Source organism: Pan troglodytes, chromosome 17 (assembly GCF_028858775.2).
Source record: "Pan troglodytes isolate AG18354 chromosome 17, NHGRI_mPanTro3-v2.0_pri, whole genome shotgun sequence".
NCBI classification, from domain to species: Eukaryota; Metazoa; Chordata; class Mammalia; order Primates; family Hominidae; genus Pan; species Pan troglodytes.
In genome coordinates, this window is record NC_072415.2 from 36,871,493 (window position 1) to 36,893,992 (window position 22,500).

At 37.5% G+C, this 22,500-nt stretch overlaps 1 protein-coding gene and 1 long non-coding RNA gene across 4 annotated transcripts in view; one reads left to right on the forward strand and one right to left on the reverse strand.

Moving 5' to 3' along the window:
- LOC104003113 (uncharacterized) overlaps positions 1-9,190 on the forward strand; it is a 157,305-nt gene extending 148,115 nt beyond the window's left edge. Inside the window, exon 5 of the long non-coding RNA XR_001711289.4 lies at positions 8,139-9,190. This is a non-coding gene — a long non-coding RNA (uncharacterized LOC104003113). The remainder of the gene's footprint in view (positions 1-8,138) is intronic.
- Positions 1-22,500, reverse strand: part of CHST9 (carbohydrate sulfotransferase 9) — a 278,764-nt gene that overhangs the window by 118,777 nt on the left and 137,487 nt on the right. The window lies entirely within an intron of this gene.

Consider the following 22,500-nt stretch of genomic DNA (forward strand, 5'->3'; position numbering starts at 1 on the left):
CCTAGTCTCAGTGTGACTCATTTATAATATTGCTTTGCTAACCCTAATTGAGATAAAAATCTTATTGGCACTTGTCTTTTAAGTTATTTTTTAGCAAATTTCACGTGTGCCAAAAAATACCAGTTTACACTTGCATCAATGGTATGCTACTCTGTTTTTAGAATGATTTAAAGCATATATCCAAGGGCATTTTTAATTGTCTTGTTATGAACTTCCTGGTGTAAGGTACTGGCCATTCTACTTGATTTAGTAATATCTGCATTTTGGAGGCAGGTATTTATGAGTCATATAGCTCATCAGTAAGTCACAGGTCCTTCAGTACAACTGATCCCCAGGGGCTGGACCTGGATATGTAATGCATTGCTCCCACCCAATTTATTGTAATTGCAACTCTATATTTACCTGTTCACCCAGGTAATGGTAGCATGATTAAGGTCACAGTATCATGGCTTAGTGATAAGGATATTGTTTAGACTAGAACAAAATCTTCCTCCACACAAAATTGATTATTTCTAGCATATTATCATTATTTATGCAGGCTGTCACTGAATCAAGGAAGGAAGTTAAATTGGTGTGGAAAAACTGGTTATTCAAAAAATCTGCTTCTTTATATCCTACAATATTCTGGTAAGTTGCTTATTGATTGTATGAGAGATTGTTCTCATCAAATATTGCTTTTAAGCTATCTGACTTATAACAATCAAGTCATTTCCTTAAAAAATGTGGACATGATAGGCTCTTTCCTCCATCTCCATGATGGCTCAAATATGAAGGTTGTGCAAATCTGGCAATTTCTTAAGGATGTCTGGAGACCTGATATTAGGGCATTACAATGAGAGTACACTCAGGTATTGGTAATTCTTCCCTGGTCTAGTTTGTCCCTCCACACATCATGGATGGAAGTATACTAGTTAGATAAATGCCGTTCTCCCCCACTATAGTAAACTTATTGAACACTGGGATGATCCAGTCTGGTTCCTCTTTTTAACTTCTCTGAACGTAGTTTAGTCTTATGCATATATATTGAATTAACCTAAATTTTTGAAAGAGCTATTTCTTTAAGCATCGATTAAATGATAGGGAAATAAATATAATTTATTTTTTATCTTTTGAATTGTCTCCTAAGGAAAAGTATCCTCTCCCACCTCTCAATAATAGTAATATAGTATATAGCTCTTTAAAGGCTTTAACTATATCTTTTAAATCATTGTTATTTTTCTGTATATTTGTACATAATAAATATGTAGGATGTTGGGCTCAGTCCATACAATCAATATAGACTGACTGACTAGCTACAAGATCATGTACTGAATAGCTATGCATATTCTTCCATGGTTAACTGTGAAAATAACTTGAAACCCCAACAATGGGGATTGCTTCACAAACAGAAATTAATTGGGTTTGGCCAGAGCCACTAAAATTAATGAGTTTAAACCTCACATCCAGTATATCTGTTCTTATATTGTGTTTAGAAGATTGAAAAAGAATTAAGACTTAATTTAGATAATCAAATAAAATAGGATCTTTGCCTTTCATTCCATAACTTATTCTGATCATCGTTTTTTGTGGTGAAGCATGTTTTACCTCTTGAAACTTGGCATAAACATCATAATAAGTGAATAGGTCTAGAGCTTTGATGAAAATTTAATTTTTTAAAAAATTAGCATTTCACTGATCCTTATCCTGAGGGTTGGAGAGCTTCACACAGCACTGAGCCAGGTAGAGCTCACACTCAAGTGAGAGAACACAAATACAACCATAGTGTACTTTTCTCAAAGAATTCAAAATAATTCTTCTGGCCATGTGATAAATTAATTTAGTTGTTTGTCATCATCCTTATCTAACTGAGAATACAAGGATAGGAAAAGGTTAGAGAGCTTCCTAAGGCTATGTGGCAGTTTGTTGTTAAAGTTGAAATAGGGTTACATTTGGAATGCCAAGGCTTTATTTTCAATAATGAATCAGGATTTGTTTTTCCAGCTAAACTTTGTAGATATTTGATCATCAATATTCTCTTAATTTTACACACAGATATTTGGATGCAAAGAAAAAAATAATCACAGTGAAGTTTAGGTCCTTTGGTTGCTGGGTTTAAAAGTTTATCCCAATACTTTCTTTTGAAAGATTGATTTGGTCTCACCTTGCCTTTTGTTTTATCTTTTCTTTTAAAATCGCCTGGATGCGCCATTATTAAATGAATAATAACCACAATAACAGCTAACATGGATTGAACGCTTATTAAATATCAGACATGCTGCTGAGTGCGTTATGTGAACCTTATCTAATTTAGTATCATAAGAATCCCATGGAAATACTACCAGGATTTCTGCATATAGAATATAGCCACATATTTCCAGTTCTGCATTTTCTTACATAAACTACACCCATAATCATCATGTATATTTCTCAGTTTCTGTTTCATTAAAGTAGATTGAAAAAGGCACAAAGCAGAATCCTTTTAGATTTAAGTTTTTCCCCAATATTTTACCACTATCTAGCTCACATATAATTCTATAGCCTTTATTTTATTTTATTTTGTATTTTTTTGAGACAGAGTCTTGCTCTGTTGCCCAAGCAAGAATGCAGTGGCGCGATCTCGGCTCACTGCAACCTCCTCCCACTGCAACCTCTGCCTCCTGGGTTCAAGCGATTCTCCTGCCTCAGCCTCCTGAGTAGCTGGGATTACAGGCATGTGCCACCATGCCCAGCTAATTTTTGTATTTTTAGTGGAGATGGATTTTCACCATGTTGGTCAGGCTAGTCTCGAACTCTTGACCTTGTGATCTGCCTGCCTCAGCCTCCCAAAGTGCTGGGATTACAGAAGTGAGCCACCATGCTCGGCCTATATAGCCTTTTATTTTTAGTAACTCAATTTTATTGAGTCTTTACAAAACATTTTAATAGAAATAGCAGTTCTCTTCTACACACCCATATATCATTGGTTTACATAATTATCATTGAATAATTATATGAACTAGCAAAACTGGCACAGCACATCTGAGTACAAACACCACTGACGCTTGGTCCACATCCATCTCCACAGGAGGGATCAGGAGTTTACAGGCCGGCTAGAGGGCATCCGGTACTGAGCTGGCTGTGAACAACAGTCGGTAGGATATATTGAGAGAACGGAGAGAGTTGCTTAATCAGGCAAATCACTTAGGAGGCCAGTAAAAGTAACAACTTTTTTTTTTTTTTTTTTTTTTTTGAGATGGAGTCTCGCTCAGTCGCCCAGGCTGGAGTGCAGTGGCACGATCTCGGCTCACGGCAAGCACTGCCTTCTGGGTTCACGCCGTTCTCCTGCCTCAGCCTCCTGAGTAGCTGGGACTACAGGCGCCCACCACCAGGCCCGGCTACTTTTTTTGTATTTTTAGTACAGACGGGGTTTCACCATGTTAGCCAGGATGGTCTCGATCTCCTGACCTCGTGGTCCACCCGTCTCAGCCTCCCAAAGTGCTGGGATTACAGGCGCGAGCCACTGTGCCCGGCCAGTAAAAGTAACTTCTATTGTATTTTATACTTTAACTATGTATGCATTTGATAAAATTCATTACTTTGATAAAATTATTAAAACGTTTAAAATGGAAGGACAAGGAGGAAGAGAATGAGTTTAGGTATCCTACCCAAGATTGCAAAACTAGTGGTGGAACTAGAATTTGACGCCTGAATTTGGCCTCCAAGTCTAGAATTCTTTTGCTCCCTCCCATTATGCGTTAGGACAGGGATGATTGCGGTGGGTTGGGTGTGCTGCTGCAGACCAGAAAGGGGGCTCAAGACAGTTCTCCTGGTCAGCAGGAGAACAGAGCGAAAGAAGATAGAAGAAACCACAAAGTGATGAAATAGTCTTAGAAAAAAGACTATTCTTGCAAAAGAAGAGCACTCTGATTCTGTTTTCCTTGAGTTAACCCATGTATTTCTTGACTTTGTACCTCACTGGTTCAAAACAAAAGGGGTTTTAGCATACAAATTTTGCTAATAGAACTGGTTTTTCTAACTCTAAAATTGAAGAAATCTTGAAAGGGCATCGCATCTCTCCAGCAAACAGTAACAACACAGAAGAACCCATGATGCAATGGTCCCATGGGGAACCAAGGAACCAAGGGTGGGATAAAGCTTAAGGAAATTTGTGACCAAAAATAGCAACTGTACTTCAAATGAAGTACAGTTGTCTCTTGGTATCTGTGGCAGATTGGTTCTGGGGCACCCTGCAAACACCAAAATCTGTGAATACTCAAGTCCTTGATATATATCATGTGCATATCACCTATGCACATTCTCCCATATACTTTAAATCATCTCTGGAGTATTTATAACACCTAATACAATATAAATGCTATGTACATAGTTGTGATATGGTATTGTTTAGGAAATGACAAGAAAAAAGAGTCTGCAGTTATTGAGTACAGACGCAACCATGTTTTTTCCCCCAAATATTTTAAATCCACGTATGATGGTATCCATGGATGCAGAAACCGACATACATGAAGGGCTGATTGTAATTTGAATCTCATCATCCACCTTTTTCTAATCTTTGGGCTTCATATGTTCTATTTCCATCAGGTCCTTCTTTAGGTAATACTATTTAAGCACCAGTTTTGAAGAACTTCCTAGTCCCCTAGAAAGGATTTTGTAGTAGCTGTTTTAAAATGCCTCAGAATAGAATATTATGTTTTCCCATTAGGTATTAATGATTTCAGTTTATGTTAAATGCTTTCTCCGTTTATTTCCTTGGCACTTCCCAAGTTATTTCCTTCAAGAAGAAAATTTGAAAGGTACTCAGATTTCTATGACTTCACAAGGAATTCATAAAAAGGTCAAGCTCTCAAATGGCTATCCCTTCAATAAAATTATGTTAAATTGTTTAAAATGTTTGTACATGGGTCATCACTTTTATGGACTTTGAAAAATAGCTGTTTAGTTTTTAACCGATCTGGTTATAAAAGTAATTATTGCCATGATGTGGTTGAGATTGAAAACTTTCTTTTTATAAAATAGAATTCCGCTTAAATATCTTTTTGGAAGGAGATTACAAGCCATGGATTAATTATTTGATTAACATGAGTAAACAAGTAAAGAGTATATGAGTAGATGGCTTGTTTCATGATTTAAAGATTGTAAAATTAGTTAATTAAAAGGAAACACAAGCTTAAAAGACGGCGAGATGCAAGATCAGTGTCTGAAATAAGTGCTTCTTTTCAGGATGCCCTGCATAAAGCCTTGCCTGTGCGGAGGCAGCTTCCTGTGCACTGCCGGCTGCCGGGTGTGCTTGTCCATGTGCCAGACCCCCTGTGCAGGAGAATCCAGCACTTTAGAGCACGCTTTGTGTAAAATAGAGTGAAAATCGAATCATATTCGGTGAGCATCCGAGAGACAGGACTAGCTCAAGAGGCAGCCTCTAAAGTGAGAATAGCACTGAAAAGGGGTGGAGGGCCTGATCCCAGGCCTGATTCTTCAGCGATCTCATGGGAAACCCATTCATTCAGCTTCTCTGAGCCCTCATTCCCTCACCTTCACCTATACAATGCTTTAATGTCCACTTCAGCCTTGAGATTCTAGGAAATAGGGCAAAAACAAACAAACAAACAAAAAAGCTCTTCATTATCATGCAATCATCAAGATTTTCCTGTTTATATTGTATTTAATAGTCCACCCCACCCCCATCCCATAAGTGTTCTCTTATGTGTTACTTCATGTAATTCTCACAACAGTTTCCCAAGTATGGTGGGCTTACTGGCTGGCATGGTAGCCTGCCTTAATCTTGCCATACTATTTCTCTCTCTCAATTATTTCACTCTCACCTATACTTGATTCAGTTCCAAATATTTATGCAATCTTCGCTTTGACCTCTCCTGAACTTCAATTCTGCTTCTTCAAATTCTAGCTTCCACATCAGTGTCCCATTGTTGCCTCAAGTGCAGCTGGACTTGAATGAAACTTGTAATCCTTGTCCCCAAACCACCCACCCCTCTGAACTTGCACAAGTGTCTATTATATGGACACTTCTTCCTGCCATTCAGGCATGCAGCTTTGACATATCCCCCCACCATCTCCTCTCCCCAACACTTGCTTCCAGCCACCTTTTGATCCTTTCTTTCTATATCTCATAATCATTCTTTTTAGCTTTTCAGTGCTGCAGCATTCTGGCCAAGGTCCTTAGCACATCAAATTACAACTGTCTCCAAGCTGGTATCCCTGGCTTCAGCATCCATTTTCATCTTAATTTATCCAATGAATTGTTTTAAAAATTGTTTTTCCTATGCTACACTCCTCTCCAAAAACCTTGCTTTTTCCTTTCACTGTTACAGGATCCAGTATAACTGCATTAAATACAATCTCTGCTTCCCTGTGTAACTCAGAATTCTCCTCTACAAATTCTGAAAGTCCCCTGAATAGGCCACTTCTAATCCCAAGCTTGAAACAGCCCTCATCTTTCTGTTTGAAAAATTCATGTAGCTTCTTCAAGATCTAAGATGGTTTCTTCTCTCAGTTTCAGAGTGGCCATCCTCTGAACTACAGCAGGCATTGCTCGTTGGGAGGAAGGCAACAGCACAGGCATGAGCAGCATGCCAGGCCAAACCCTTTAAATATACATGAACTCATCTGCTCTTAACCTTACCACGCATGCATCACCACTGTCCCTACTTTAGAGGAGCAAATGTGGCTCAGAGAGGTTAATAACTTGTCTAGGTCACAGATTTGCCAAGTGCTGGACCCAAATCTTGGTGGTCGGGCCATAGAGTTTGTGCTTCTAACCTTTACACCACACGATCTATCAAAGCTTCTGTTGCTCTAAAAATCCTTTTGTGCTACTGGTCTCTAGCATTTGCAAGCTCCTTAAGGGAAGGCTCTTTGTCTCTGTGCTCTGTAGCCTGTGACTGGCACACAGAAACACCCCGTATGTGCAGCCTTAGAGGTCCAGAGATGGAGTTTAGCAGTAGAAACAAGAGCAAACCCCTGACAGTGTCTCTGGGCTCAAAACACACAGAGACATACACCTTCCTTCTTGATCTTTCCTCTACTCTGACAAAAGTGCTGACTGCATATTTCATAGATCAGAAAAAGAGTAATACTACTAATAACAATACCCGATACATTTCCACATTTCAGAATGTGGGCCAGATAATGAAGAAAGGTCTTTGAACAGCACAGCCTCCCTCCTTCCCTCTCTTCCTTCTTTTCTTCCTTCTTTTGTCACTTGCTCAACAAATATTTGTTTTATGCACACCCTGTGCCAGAACAACGCACCTCAGGGTTTGTTACTAATGGTTTCTGCTGAGCTGCTAAAAGACAGAGCCAAGTGATATTAGGTAATTACCAAAAGCAACAAAAAATTGCTAAAATGTATTGTGAGCATACCACCAGGTAGACATTAGGCAAGGGCTTGGCAGATATTATCTCACTTAATCCTTATTAAAACTCTATGAGATAAAAAGATTATTATCTCCATTTTACATATAAGGTGAGAAAGGTGAAGGTCATAGGACTCATAAGGGACAAGCAAGGATTCTAGTTTGGGTAGTTTGAAACGAGAGCCTGCACTCTTACCCTTTACACTTGACTTCCGCCAGAAGTAGATACAGCTTTGCAACATACCAGAGGCATATTTAAAATTAGTTTCATATCCTTTGAAAATAGCTCCATAAACAGTATCAGGGTACAACAGGAATGCCTCCACTATCATCACACACTTTACCTGAAAGCAGGTGTTCCCAGGGCTTTATTCAATTCATTTGTAAAATTAAAAATTAGCACCAAGTAATCTCCAGAATTCCTCCCAGACACAGACCTTGTATTATTCCAGAAAGGCAGCTGTTGGGCAGTGAGTGTTCACTAATCTTGGAGTCAGAATGAGGTTTCTTTGAATAGCCCAGCACCCTTGCTATCAGTTCCTGTCACCGTGGTTTGTACCTATTACTTCCAGTTTGTCATCTGCTGTCCTCAACTGTCTGGTAGGCAATCACCCAACCCAAATAATCACCTGGATATACAGTGGTCTGTCCTTTACCCCACCCCTTTCATACACGCAGTTCAAGATCAACATCTCAGTTTCTGAGTTCTTTATCACCCTGCTCTGTGGTTGCAGGTTTTGCTCTTTGGATGTGAGACTTGCACTTATGTCCAATATTTCCTTGTTGCAGGTCCTGGCTGAAGAGGAGCTACTTCTGATAAAATGATGCATCTGATTTGGAAGGATGTTTGCGTCATTCCCTCCCTTCTCTTTTTCTCATTTTCAAGATCACTTTGCTCCCCAGCATGACACACATCAAGCTTTTTCTTTTGATCTGAAATAAAGTCTCTTTTTGTTTTTTATGCTATGGGCCTTTTCTGGGTAATCTCATTCATTTTGTTGGCTCTAATGACAACTATATTAGCACTGGTGACTCCTAAATTTCTGAACTGTATTTCTTAACTGAGCTCAAATAAGAATGTGCCCAGAGCACATGGCCTCAGGTTTTCCACGAGCACCAAAACAGAGCCTATCTAAATATGAAGTCCTCCGCTTCCCTTCCAAACATGCTCCGGCTCCTGTGCCGCCTCTCAGGGAATGTGGCACTCAGTCACTCAAATCAGGGGCCTTGGAATTCCTCTTGCATTCCTCCATTACTTACATATCATCGATAACCAAGTCCTGTTCATTCCTTCTTCAAACATTTCTCAAATCCACCCACTCCCCCATCCGCACTGCTGCTTCCCTGTTTCTAACCTAGATAATTGCAGTAGATATCCAAGAAGCATCATTGCTTTGGTAGCTAACAGTCATTTCAAATTTAAGATAAATAAAATAGAAATCTCCTTTTATCCTCAGCCCCCCAAATGGATCCTCTTGTGTCTGCTGTATCTCAGCTAATAGTATTATTCACCAGCTTGTTCTCAGCTTAAACCTGGAGTCATCCTTTATCTCTGTTTTTGTATCCTTCCACATCCACTCTATCAGCATGTGCTATCAGTTTTACTTCTAAAATCCTTCCTAAATCTGACAGCATCTCATTATTTCTACTGAAACCACCTTGGTCTCGGCCACTTCATTTTTCTCCTGGTTTACTTTAACAGCTTTCTTAAATGGGCTCCCTATCTCCACTTTTTTTCTAAAATCCCACCTGTGTCAGAGAGCTTTAAAAAAATTTCATTACCTGGCTTAAAATTGTCCAGTGTTTATTTTTTTCTCAATGCAATTATAATAAAATCCAAACTGCTTCCCACAGTCTATAAGGCCCCATGTAAGCTGCATGCTGCCACACGTTCACCTTTGCTCACCATGCTCCAGCCATGTCAACTTTCTTTCTTCTTCCTCAACCCACCAAGCTTGCCCTGCCTCAGGGCCTTTGCACTCTTCTCTCAGATCTGCTCAAGGCTGGTTCCTTCATATCACTCAGGATTTAGCTCAAATGCCTCCTCCTCAGAGAAGTCTTCCTCTCCCATTCTGGCTAATGTGATGCCTGTCTACAACTCCCCAGAATTTAATTTTATCTCTTCTGATGGGATAATTACCATAGACTGGTGAATGTGTGTGTTCTTTTTTAACTAAAAAAGTTGCAAGTTGAAAAAGTTGAAAGCTTTTTTTCTTAAAATAGAAAAATATAGGCCTACTGAAGCAGGTTATTTAAAATTAGAGAAAAATAGTTTAATATATCTCTTTGAGATGCTGAATTCAATTCTTTTGGCTCTACATACCCAGAAATGGGATGGCTGGATGATAAAGTAGCTCTATTTTTAATTTTTTGAGGAATTTCCATATGGTTTTCTACAATGGATGTACTAATTTACATTATCACCAACAGTGTATTAGGATTCCCTTTTCTCCACATCCTTGCCAACACTTGTTTTCTTTTCTCTTTTTGATGATAGCCATTCTGATAAGTGTGAGCGAATATGTCATTGTGGTTTTGATTTGCATTTCCCTGATGATTAGCGGTGTTGAATATATTTTCATATACCTATTGGCCATTTGTATGCATTCTTTGGAGCAGTGTTTATTCAGGGTCTTTGCCCATTTTTAAATCATGGTTTTTGTTGTTGTTATTTTTTGCTATGAAGTTGTATGCATTTCTTATATAATTGCAGCATTATTCAAAATAGCTAGGATATGGAAACAACCTAAATGTCTACCAACAGATAAATGGATAAAGAAAATGTGAGACGTGTGTTTGTGTGTGTATTCCATTGTTTATGTGTGCACATATATACATTTTATATATGTATATGTATTATATATGTGCACATGTAATATATAATGCATTACATATAATGCATACATAATGGAATATTATATAGCCTCAAAAAAGAAGAAAATCCTGCCATTTGTGATGACGTGGATGGACTTGGAGGACTTTATGTTCAGTAAAATAAGCCAGAGGCAGAAAGACAAATTCTACATAATCTCAATTATATGCAGAATCTAAAATTGTTGAACTCATAGATATAATTATGCAAGATGAATAAGTTCTAGAGCTCCAATGTAGAGCATGGTGACTATAGTTAACCACACTGTATTGTAAAATTTAAAATTTGCTGAGGGTAGATCATAAGTGTTCTCAACACACACACATGCAAAAGGTAATATGTGAGGTGATAGATATGTTAATTAGTGTGATAATGGTGATTATTTAACAATGTATGCAAATATCAAAACATCAAATTGTACACCTTAGATATATATAATTTTGTCAATTATACCTCAATGAATTTGGAAAAAATAAAAATATATAAAATGCTATATATATGTCTATATTCGTGTGCCAAATTCAAAAGTACACACCCTTTTTCCGAGTGTAACAGTACGTATGATATTTTGAATGCAGACCGAATACAGACACTGGATGATTCAGGTTGGTGAAAAGAGAGCAAGGTGCATCAGCTCTTCCGATGGGACACGGAAGAAGCAAGAGTCCTGCTTCATAGGTAAGTCTCAAGGCTGAGGATAACTGGACTTCCACCTCTCCTTTATCTCCAGTTCAGGAAAGAAAGAAGGATGGACAATTAAAAAAAGAAACAAATATCTCTTGCTTGTCTAAACTGTCTGGAAGACACAAACTGATGTGGCAATCCAACTAGACCTCTGGGAATACAATGTAACCTAGAATTAAATAATGTAACCTAGAATTACATTACAGGGTTTCTATAGAAGGAAATACAGAGGCACAGGTGCTGTGTTTTGTTTTTGTTTCCCAACATTTTGTTAAGATAATTTTCAAACACGCTGAAAAGTTGAAAAGCTTCATTTCTTAAGATCATATTTCTCCCACTTCAGGCAAAGCCAAGCAACATCAAAACTTCCTACCTGCCTAAGACCAGTATATTCTAAATCTCTAAGTGCCTGGGACCAAGGACTGGGCCACGACATGATTTTTGACATTTTGGTTACCTTTTTAGTGTGCTTATACCTGCAATGAGCCAATCACTCTTGCTAGATAGAAAGAGACTATTTTTTTAAAAAATTTTATTTTATGGTAAGAACACAACATGAGAACCGCCCTTTTAACAGATTTTACATGTACGATACAGTATTGTGAACTGTAGGTATGATGCTGTCCAGTGGATCTCTAGAACTTATCAGGGGCTGCAGGGAGGAGGAAGTGGGGAGTTGCTAAACAGCTGCTATATTTTTGTTGGTTGAAAAAGCTCTGAACTAAATTTTGTCTTCAAGTCTCCTTACACCACTGCTGGGAAGAACATCTACATGCTTATTGGGCACATTTGTTTTCTGTCGTTTAGAGAGGTCCTTCATCAATGAGTATTGATTATTGTGTCACGTAGTATATTGTTCATACAAATTCTGAAGTCAAATTGTTTTTAAAAATCTAAATTGGTCACATCTTAGCCTTGGCGTTTACATTTTTTTTCAGCAATATGAACTGAGTGGTCCCTCATATCTGCCATCTTCATAGCCAAACCTGTTACTTTTCACCCAGAAAAGAAATCTTCCTTTGACATTTTCTCATGAGTAACAATAATGAATTTGATAATTTACTAGTGGAAAGGGTATGATGCCTAACTTACACTGAACTAGATCCTATTGTGTTTATACCGGGCACAACTCAGTGGTCTCTGAAAAGACAAACAAGTGCCTGGGCATGGTGGCTCACGCCTGTAATCTCAGCACTTTCGGAGGCCAAGGCAGGAGCATCACTGGAGCTCAGGAGTTCAAGACCATCCTGGGCAACATAGTGAGACCTTGTCTTTACTAAAAATAAAAAAAATTTAGCTGGATGTGGTGGCACACGCTTGTGTGTCCTTGCTACTCAGGAGGCTGAGGCAGGAGGATTACTTGAGCCCAAGAGGTCTAAGCTGCAGTGAGCTGTGATTCTGCCACTGGATTCCAGCTTGAGCAACTGAGTGCAGAGTGAGACCCTGTCTCAAAAGCAAAACAAAAGAAAAAAGACAAACAATGCAAGCTGATTGGAGACACCTGTTTGCTTATTTTTGCCACTAATCATTATACGTTATTTAAAAACAAGAGATGATTAAATCCATCTTTCAGGTCATTTAGTTAAGTTTTTTTTTTTTTAATTTTTACAAGCTCTCAAGGTCTTTGACTACTGCCAATTCTCAAGCCATTCAGATAAGAAAGCATTGCTGCCAAGTATGTATATTAAATGCTTCTTCAGAAGTTCACTGAAATTCAAACATTACAACTATAATTAGGATACCAAGAATAGGACATTACTGGTACTTTAATGTGAAACCAGGACCTAATACACATATGTTGGGAAGCGTTATTTAAAGACTTCTGCTATGGGGTTATATTTAAAAAATTGATTATCTCTCTTTTTATTCTCTCTCTTATGAAAATGACAAGAATTGTTTTTTCTTATGTTTTAGATAAACACTAGAAAAGTAAATTTTAAAAATGAATTCATATCTTACTTTAAAAAATATTTTGTACATTTGCATTGGGTTAAATAAAGAAGATAACTTTCTGTCCAGGTGCAGTGGCTCATGCCTGTAATCCCAGCATTTTGGGAGGCTGAGGTGGGCAGATCACTTGAAGTCAGGAGTTTGAGACCAGCCTGGCCAACATGGTGAAACCCCGTCTGTACTAAAAATGCAAAAATTAGCTGCGTGTGGTGGCATGCGCCTGTAATCCCAGCTGCTTGGGAGACTGAGGCAGGAGAATCACTTGAACTCGGGAGGTGAAGGTTGCAGTGAGCTGAGATCGTGCTCCAGTCTGGATGATAGAGCTAGATTCAGTTTCAAAAAAAAAAGAACTTCCAGCAAGGGCTTCAGTTCTTCAGTGTCCACTATGGTAGCTGCTGGCCAGATGTGGCTGTTGAGAACTTGCTATGTGACTAGCACAACTCAGAAACTGAATTTTTAATTTTAATTAATTAAAATGTTACTTTAAAATCTAAAGTAGTGTAAAGTGTTTTTTTCATTAACCATAACTTTATTGTTTCCATAGACTACATTTTTCTTCAATGATTGCATCATGTAATCTACTATTTTCTATTATAATACACACGTTCAGCCTATCTATCATTTCTAGCATCTAATGAATAATTTCTTATATTGATAGCATGCTGCAATAATACTTTCAATATCCTGGCTTAAATAATATATCATTAAATTAATTTCCCCTATTGCATTTTACTTTTTGAAATGCAGCTTTTCAAAATGTAATTTATATATATGGCTTACATTGTATTTTTATTGGATATTGCTGATCCAGAAGAAAGCAAGAGAGTAAAAAACAACAGCAACAACAAAAAATACACCAACAAGTAAATAATGATGAAATATGGAGAGTCTTACAAATTTACTTGTTCTTTCTGCCTAAGTTAAAACCTTGTAAATTACCACATGATCCAGCAATTCTATTTCTGGGGTATATACCAAAAAAATGGAAAGCAGGGTCTGAAGAGATATATTTGTACACCCATGTTCACAGCAGCATAATTCAAAATAGCCAAGAGGTGGAAGCAACTCAAGTGCCCATTGTTGCATGAATGGATAAATAAAATGCAATATATACATACAATTGAATCAGTCTTAAAAAGGAAGGAAATTCTGGCACATACTACAACATGGATGAAATTTGATGTTATGAAATTAGCTAGTCACAAAACCACAAATATTGTATGATTCTACTTATATAAAGTACCCAGAGTAGTCAAATTTATAGAGACAGACAGTGAAATCGTGCTTGCCAGGGACAGAGGGATGGAAAAATAAGGAGTTACTGTTTAAGGAATACAGAGTTTCAGTTGTGCAAGATGAAAAGATTTCTGTGAATGGGTGGTGGTGACAGTTGCACAACAATGTGAATGTACTTAATGCCACTGAACATTTTTAACACATAAACATGGTTAAAATGGTAAGTTTTATGTGTATTTTATAATTTTAAAAAATAAATAAATAATTTTTAAAAATCATATAGCTATATTGCTCCTATTGCTGCAGAAAGATATAGTCCATTTCAAGTTACCATGAAGGTTAAGGAAAAATATTAAATTTAATGTAGTTCATATTTGCTTATCTATATGTCCTGGGATGAACATTTTTAAATGGCAAGAAAGCTAGCAGATTAGGTAAGAAAAATGGCCAGAGAAAAGAAGATAAAAGTGCATTAAATAAAGTCAGGTTTTGAATGTAGTGTTTTGTTTGTCTCTGGATATCAGTGAAACAGAGAACTATTCGTTTTCAGAGAAGGCTTGGTAAAATTGCATTTCAGGGACTTTTTGGAGGAGGAAAGGACTATATCTGACTGAGAAGTACAGATTGTTTCTATACAGTGTGAAATGTATTAGAGATTTATAGTCATACTAATAACTAGGCCATAGTAAAGATGTGTAAGGAAATGAAGGTAAGCTAGGGTAGACGGACATTTGCCAAGGACTCAAAATGTAATTTATATATATGGCTTACATTGTATTTTTATTGGATATTGCTAATCTAGAAGAAAGCAATGTTGGAAAGATGTTCAAAGAAAGGCATGGGGATCATCCCACCCTTTAAATGGTCCAAATGGAAGCCAAGATACCGGATCACGTCTAAGAAAATTTAAATATGCTAGCTACACTCAATAATGTAGTAATTCATGGTCATCTGTAACTCCTCAGTGTGAATTAATTAATCAGATCACTCAGCTGCTTCTGAAAGGGACCCCTGGTTCTGGTGTCCCCCACAACAGGTACCTCCCTTTGTGGGTCTCTCTGTTTTCCCACTAAAGCTTAGCCTTTCTTGGAATTCCTCCAACTGCCACTCAAGTCATAACCTCACTTCTGGGGTGAGTGGACTTGAGGTGTTTCATGTTTCCTTAGAGTTTCATGGCTTCTCTGTTGTCCTGTGAATGCTCTTATCTGGGGATTTTCAGTTAAATAATGGGACAATGTATATGATTGATCTCTATACTGCATGGCTCAAATGACATACATTCACTTTAGAAGGTTTTAAGTTGCACAGTATACAAGTATATCATTTACAGTTGATTAAAATGTTTGTGGTCATTTCTATTTAAAAGAACAAGTTAGGCATCTGTTTCTTGATTAGAAATAACTACCTCATTTTTTTACCCTGTGGGAAAATCAGGTATGACTTAACACTCCTTTCACAAGCCAGGCTGAGGATCTCTGATATTCTATTTCTGTGTGCATTTGTAATCCTTTGTTTATATAAATGACACTTTCAGCTAGTCAAAATATGCATTTACCTAGAATGCTCAATTACAGGTCATGTCACATAAGAGTGTAGTTACTGTCATTATTATATTGACTGATACAGAGATACACACACCTAGGTTGCCCTTTGATACAACTTCCATGATAAATTAGTTGATCATTCAACACATACATATGAGCCTAATAGCATGAGCCCAATTTTGTCGAGACCTGCTTCGTCTCATGCTGCCTTGATGAGATTTGTCATCTAGCTCTTGAATGTTCATTTTTATTTGAGTTACTTTCTATTTCAATTGGGAATTATTTGTGATTTGTGTTTGTAATACCATATTTAATTGAAGATGAAAGTGTAAAGTAATTTTTGGCTAACACCAACTATGAAATTATTCTCCACTTCCTCTTCTGGGTAAAAGAAACACATACATGTTGTTTGTGAAAGAGTCAACACAGATAAAAGTTTCTCTTTTTCAGTTACACAAGGAGGCACCCTGTGAAATTTATTGTGATGAAGCTGAAGATAATATTTCTCCCCTGCCACCTAAAGAAAGCATGTTTCCAGTCTCAACTGTGAGCAAATAAATCCTGTTTGGTGTAGTATAATAGCAATCCAAATTAAACATCAAATATGTGGAGGGAATTTCAGGTAGATGTGTTCATATCTGTACTTTGACTATGTGGTGTGACATGGCAATTTCTCCTTCATTAGCTACTTAGCATTTCAGATTTGTCTAGTTTGCATACACACACTCCTTTAAATGCAGTGTTACACAATAAAATTTAAGGTATTTTAAAAATAATGTGGCACAGCTGTGTTGCTATTTAATCTCTATCATAAATTCGACTGGCTGGAAAATGAAATTTGTTTAAAGATAAAATCTGTAGGACTTCTTTTAATGAACAGCCCAAGTGTAAGTCTTCCATTTTGAGGAAGGGAAAACGCATCTAAGAGACTTTATTTCATTCAATAATAAATATTGTTCCGAAACCATAAACCCTGAGAAAATTGGTTGCTTTTAAAAATAGACTTCATTAACATAGTTCAGAGAGCCAGGTCTTCAGGAAAGCTGCTTAAAAAAGCAAACATGCTGGAGATGGATTGCCTGGGAGGCCGAGGCAGAAAATTGGTAGTTCAGAACTACAGGATGGAAAAATGTGAGACTTTGTTTATACCAACCTGGGCCACTGGGCATAAGATCTTAGGAAAAAGTATTTTGCTTCTTTTTTCAGCAATTCCTTGGGGTCTGTGTGAGGCCAGATGTGGATCACAGGTCTGGGTTCAAGTCTCAATTCTGCCATCTGCTAGCTAACCCAAGTGACCTTGACCAAGTCACATAGCAGGGCAGTGCAAAATGACCAGGCTTTGCTATCACACAGACCTAGACCCAGGGGCACACTGGTCAATGTTTAAAACTGAATGAACCCTGGTTTGTAGTGTTTGCCAATTTCCATGTGTAAATACTCCCACCATGGCCAATTTTAAGCTACCTGCATGACCTCACTGAATGCAGAGCTGGGAAGAGAGGAGCACAATCAGTTTTCTCTAGACAGCTTTCCAGGTATTATAAGCTGGCTCCAGCAAGCCACAGCCTAGGTTCCATTTCTGGTTCCACCAGTTAATAAATGGGGCCTAAAGCAAGTAATTTAACCTTCCCAATCTCAGCTTTCCAATTTTTAAAATGTTGACCATAAACAAACTTTACATGTTCATTTAAAGGCTCAAATAGAAGATCCTGGGCGCAGAGCCTGAAAATAGTGTTTCAATAAACATCAGTTCCCCAACTTAATGGCCTAAGGATTAAGCTCTTCTCTCTCTATCTCTCTCTCTCTCTCCCTCCCTCCCTCTCTCTCTCTTTTATATCTTCTTCCTTCTCACTCTCCTTCCTTTCACATATTCCTTGAAAGAACAAGTCTGCATTTGTCTTATATTTGCTCCCCAACCCCTTGTCACTTGGTTTTCACTTACAGAATTCCTCCAGCATAATTTCTCTGTGGTGATGAGTAGATATCTCCCTGCAACTCCAATAGATGTTTTCAGTGCTTATTTTACTTGCTCACTCTGTGGCACTGGACAGGTTTGACCAGTCCCTCCTTTTAACTTTCTGTCTTTCTTGGATTCAGAGACAGAGAATGCTGTTGATTCTCACAGGACAGCTTTGATTTATCTTTCCTAGGCTCTCGGTCTCTGAGTTATCTTACTGTGTTCTTTGTTAATGTTGGGGATGTTCTAAGGATTCAGCCTTGCCTTGTCTCTTTTCTCACTCCTGACTGCCTTTGGAGCTCATTCATATCCAGGGCTTCAACTCTTATCCAGGAACCAATTACTTAAAAGGCAAATCTGCATCTCTCTGAAGCTCTAGGCTCTATTGCCCATAACCTACCACTTATTTGACATTCTTGACAAAATTCTGTCCCCATATCACACATGCCACATTATAATCAACATAGATACGACTTAATTTATTATTTTCTCCACCAAACTTGTCTCTCTCCCCGTATTCCCTACACAGGTTGCAGTATACATCTCTTCTCTAAGGCGGGAAACCTAAGAGTTATCCTCCCGTACCTTCCATATCCACAGGTCAGTTTGATCTCGTAAATGTATCTGGATTCCATTTTCTTGGCTTCCTCTCTAATGTCACTGTCTTAGTAAAGACACCTCAGACCTTCATCCTGTTATTCTTGAGTAATTAAAATGATATGCTTCCTGATTTCCTTGCCTCCCGTCAATTTCTCTTCCAATCCATACTTCCGCTGAGGTTTTTAGAAATCTCTCTCCTGGAGAGATTTTTAGAAAATGCAGATGGATTCTGTAATTCCTTGTACTTCATTAGCTTTCAGCACTTACTGCATGAAGTCCAAACTCCATGGAACGGCATAGATGGTCCTTGTTGATTCTAGTGTGTGCCTACATTTTGGCCACATCTCCCACCTCTTGTTTATGACTCTGTTCCAGGCTTATTAAATCACTAAGCTTTCCCTCAATAGGCCATGCCTTTTCCCACTACCTTCATCTCTCTGGCAATGTCTCTTTCATTAACTATTAGGTGTTTCAGATTTGTTTAGTTTGCATAAACACACTCCTTTGGACAGCGAGCCCTCCCCCCCCCTTTTTTTTTAACCTGGTAAACTACTCCAATTCTTTCTTCAAGGACTGACTCAAGTCTCGCCTCTTCCAGGAAGCCCTCCCTGAAATTCCTCATGATACCTTGTACATCATTCTCTAAAAGGCACTCTTCACACCATGTTGTAATCATGTGTACTTGCTTTTCTCCCTGAACTGAAAGTGAGTGAATTAAGGGTATTTATCCCACATCTTATTCACCTTTGCATCTCTGATGTTAAGCACAAGTCCTGGACCATTAAAATATTTATCAAATTGAAAGTACCAACTTATAAATACCTCAGATTCCTTCTCTGCCCCTTTTGTGGTGCCTGAAGTGCTGTCAAGAAAATAGCTTTTATAAGCTACGAACAAGTTAGGATGATAAGCATTTTAAGCTTGATTCTAACTGGAATAATGATTCTCAAAGTGAGAATGAAACATGTAGATATTGCAAAATACCAATGTCCAAAATAATGGGCTTTTCAAGGCTAATAGTTTGCTTAAATGTATTTGTCACAATGTCTTCTACCTGCTAACTTCATATGTTTAATGTTGGTCACCAATAATTAAAACTATGACAAAATAGGTCTTTCTCACTCTTGATTTTTAAGTTTTTTTTTTGGATAGTGTATAGGAACTATGGCAAAAACACTATAAAAATAGAAATAGCCTAGAGAAAAATCATGCTAAATGTGCTAAATATTATTTGCATTCAATAAATGTGACATATAATAAAATGAACATGTTATTCATGCACAGATGGAAGATTTTATTCAGTATCTACTTAACTATTTTTTTTATCCTGAATGACTGCATGTTCAATGTGTGTTAAAAAGTTTTAAAATGGAGGTGCCATTGCTGTTGTAGAACATTTCCAAGAATCAACACACTCAGTCAAAAAGTAAGCCGCAAGGGACTGAGTTTGCAAAGCAGATGTTCTACATTTGCTAAATTTCCAATAATGAATTTCACCTTTTGAGTTGAGAAAAAAAAAAAAAACAGTGTTCCTCTCTGTGGGTAGCTTTTTGCAAATGATGTAAATGAACAAACCATTTCTAACTTTAGGGATGCTCTAATGTAATAAATGAAAAGTACGCAATTGATTTCTCCATTCTCTGGTCCGCTAGGGCTATTCTTTCCATTATACTTAACTGAATTTGAAAGAGTTCTTCTTTTTGGAAATGTTGGAATATAGATTTAACAGATGGTGTTCCCCTAGTTTATGTTAGTAAGCATCCTAACATAGCTTTTTCTAAACAATAATTTATAATCCACTTTTCTTCACAAGAATTCCTCTTTGCACTTTATGCTGTGTTGCTTTCTAATATCGAGAATTCCATGGCCCACAAAGAGGTCTTTCTTCTGATGAGATAAAGGTACTTCAAACAATGAAGTTTTTACATAAAATCTATGAAATAGCTGATCTTTTTAAAAATTTTCCCGGTAAAGAGAATCAAGGGAAAATAGAAAATTGATGACATCAGGTATTTGCCTCCTCATATGTATCCACTTATCATTATATCACCATATATTTTATAATATTCTTTACCAAGCCAAATCGCCAAATTTAGTTTTGATGTTTCTAACCATATTTTATGACTATGACATAGACTTTCAAGTTTAGTGTCAAGGAGGATATAATTTGAATGGGTTTTCAAAAATGACAATGAATGATACCAAGTCATACATACTCTCTTGTGAAGTTATTTCTGGCTTATGAAAAATAGCATCACACATGAATCAATAGCCCAGACTGCAATCAGTGTAGACGGACTCTAAATAGAAGTCACTAAATAGACTACAGGACAGTTTTATTCCATAGTCTTGGTACCATCAGCTAGATGCTTTACTGAGAAACTCAGTCCAAACTAAATTAGTGTAATCTTTGGAACATGATTCACTCAGTTATATAATGAAATGAAAGCCACTTAAGTTTTGTTGACCACCATTATACATAGTAGAGCCATTTCAATTAAGTGAAAGTGGCAATAGAATCATAGACACAAAATTAGAAAAAACTTTGGCAATGATTTAACCAAACTCTTTATGAATCTCTTGTCAACATTCTTTTAGGGGGTGCCCAACCCCTGCACATGTTTACAAACATAATCTCATTCTTTCCAATGCTAGAGACGTTTCCTTGTTATGAAGTTATTTCTTACCCTGAATAAAAAGTTACTTCTGTGTAGCTTTCATCTTAGTGCAAGACTCTTTAAACAAAGAATTAACCTTAACCAACCAAAAAATGAGGGTCTTGGTAGATCCCGGTTTTAATAGGAATATTCTGTCTAAAATATTTTCTAATTTTTTTGTTTCAATTATTATACATTTAGTGCAATAGGATAGGGTAGATTGAAATGGTCCAGAACCTAATATTGGTCTTTCTTAGCCAGGAGATAAACTCAGCTGTAAACAAGAGGGTGCGGGGTATATAGTAACTGGGGAGGCAGGACATAGAACCTGAGGAAAATGAACTAAGATGTAAAAAATTCCAAGCAGGAAGTCAGAAATAGGAGTTCCCATGATGTTTTTGGTATCTTAGCCACACACTTTATCTAAAGAAGTCTACATTCAGGCCAGTACCACAGACTGATTGTAGTATTTATGACTATAGTGGCAAATAGTATGTTCCAATCTTGAAAACTCAGACTATTGTTACAAATTTAGATTTCCTGATGGCATGATTTGTTGTCATTTGAAATGATTAGGAGCCCCCTAACATTCCCCTAGAATATGGGCTCTATCCATTAGTTATCCTTAACCTCACCCTCTCATAGACATCAGGCAATTGACAAGCTACAAATCAGATAGGGCAAATTAGTAAAAATTCCACTAGTAAAGGGGTTTTTCTCATAGCCCTAGTGACCTGTGTTCCCTATCAAAGATGCTGTTGCCTTAAAGATTTTCCATTTGTTGAAAAGTGTTTTATTAAGCAAGTAACTGAACAAAGCATTAAAGTGATTAGCACTTTGTTTTGAAAAGAAACGTTAGCATGGTGGGGGTGCAGGAAAGGGTAGGGAGTGGAGATGCCTGAGTCCTTGTCCTGCCTCTGTCTCTAACCTTGGTGTCACCTTGATCACAAATAATTTCAGAAGCCATGACTATTGAGGGAACCTAATGAGGCATCAGACTTAACACTTTGGCCAACTTAGCTTTCTTCCAAACTGTGCATTTTCTTTAACTAAGAAGGTAGTACATACAGCATTATGGAAATAGCATTTAGAAGCAATTTAGAAATTATTTAGAAATAATTTCTCCCCCAAGGAGCAATAATGAAGGTAATCATACCTGTGAGGGACTCAGACACTTTCTTAGCTTCATAATTGTGTGTGTGTGTGTGTGTGTGTGTGTGTTCATGATCAGGCTTTAAAAGGTTCCCAGAGAATGCAAACAATAATATTTAACAGGAAATTCATGCAGGTATTAAGTTGCCCACTTATCTGAAATGAATGCTAAGGTTGGAAAGGACAAAAGAGACAGGAGTTTATGCTGTTTATACACTTTTAGATTAAGATGGATCTTTGTCTTCTATTGACTATGCTGACTCTTTGGAAACACACATAATATCTTATTATCAGACAGGAAATGAAGCTAAAAGAAGCTAGTGGATGGGAGTGATTGGTAGCTCTCGCTTATCACAGGAGTAGTGGGTTGGTAGAAACTTGGGAAGGATGGCAGGCATAGGTACACATGCCAAATTAGCATTCTCTATGATTGTTGGCAATTTCTGGGCACTGTGAGCTGCAACACTGCTCCTACGCAAAGATTGACTTGGTAAATGAA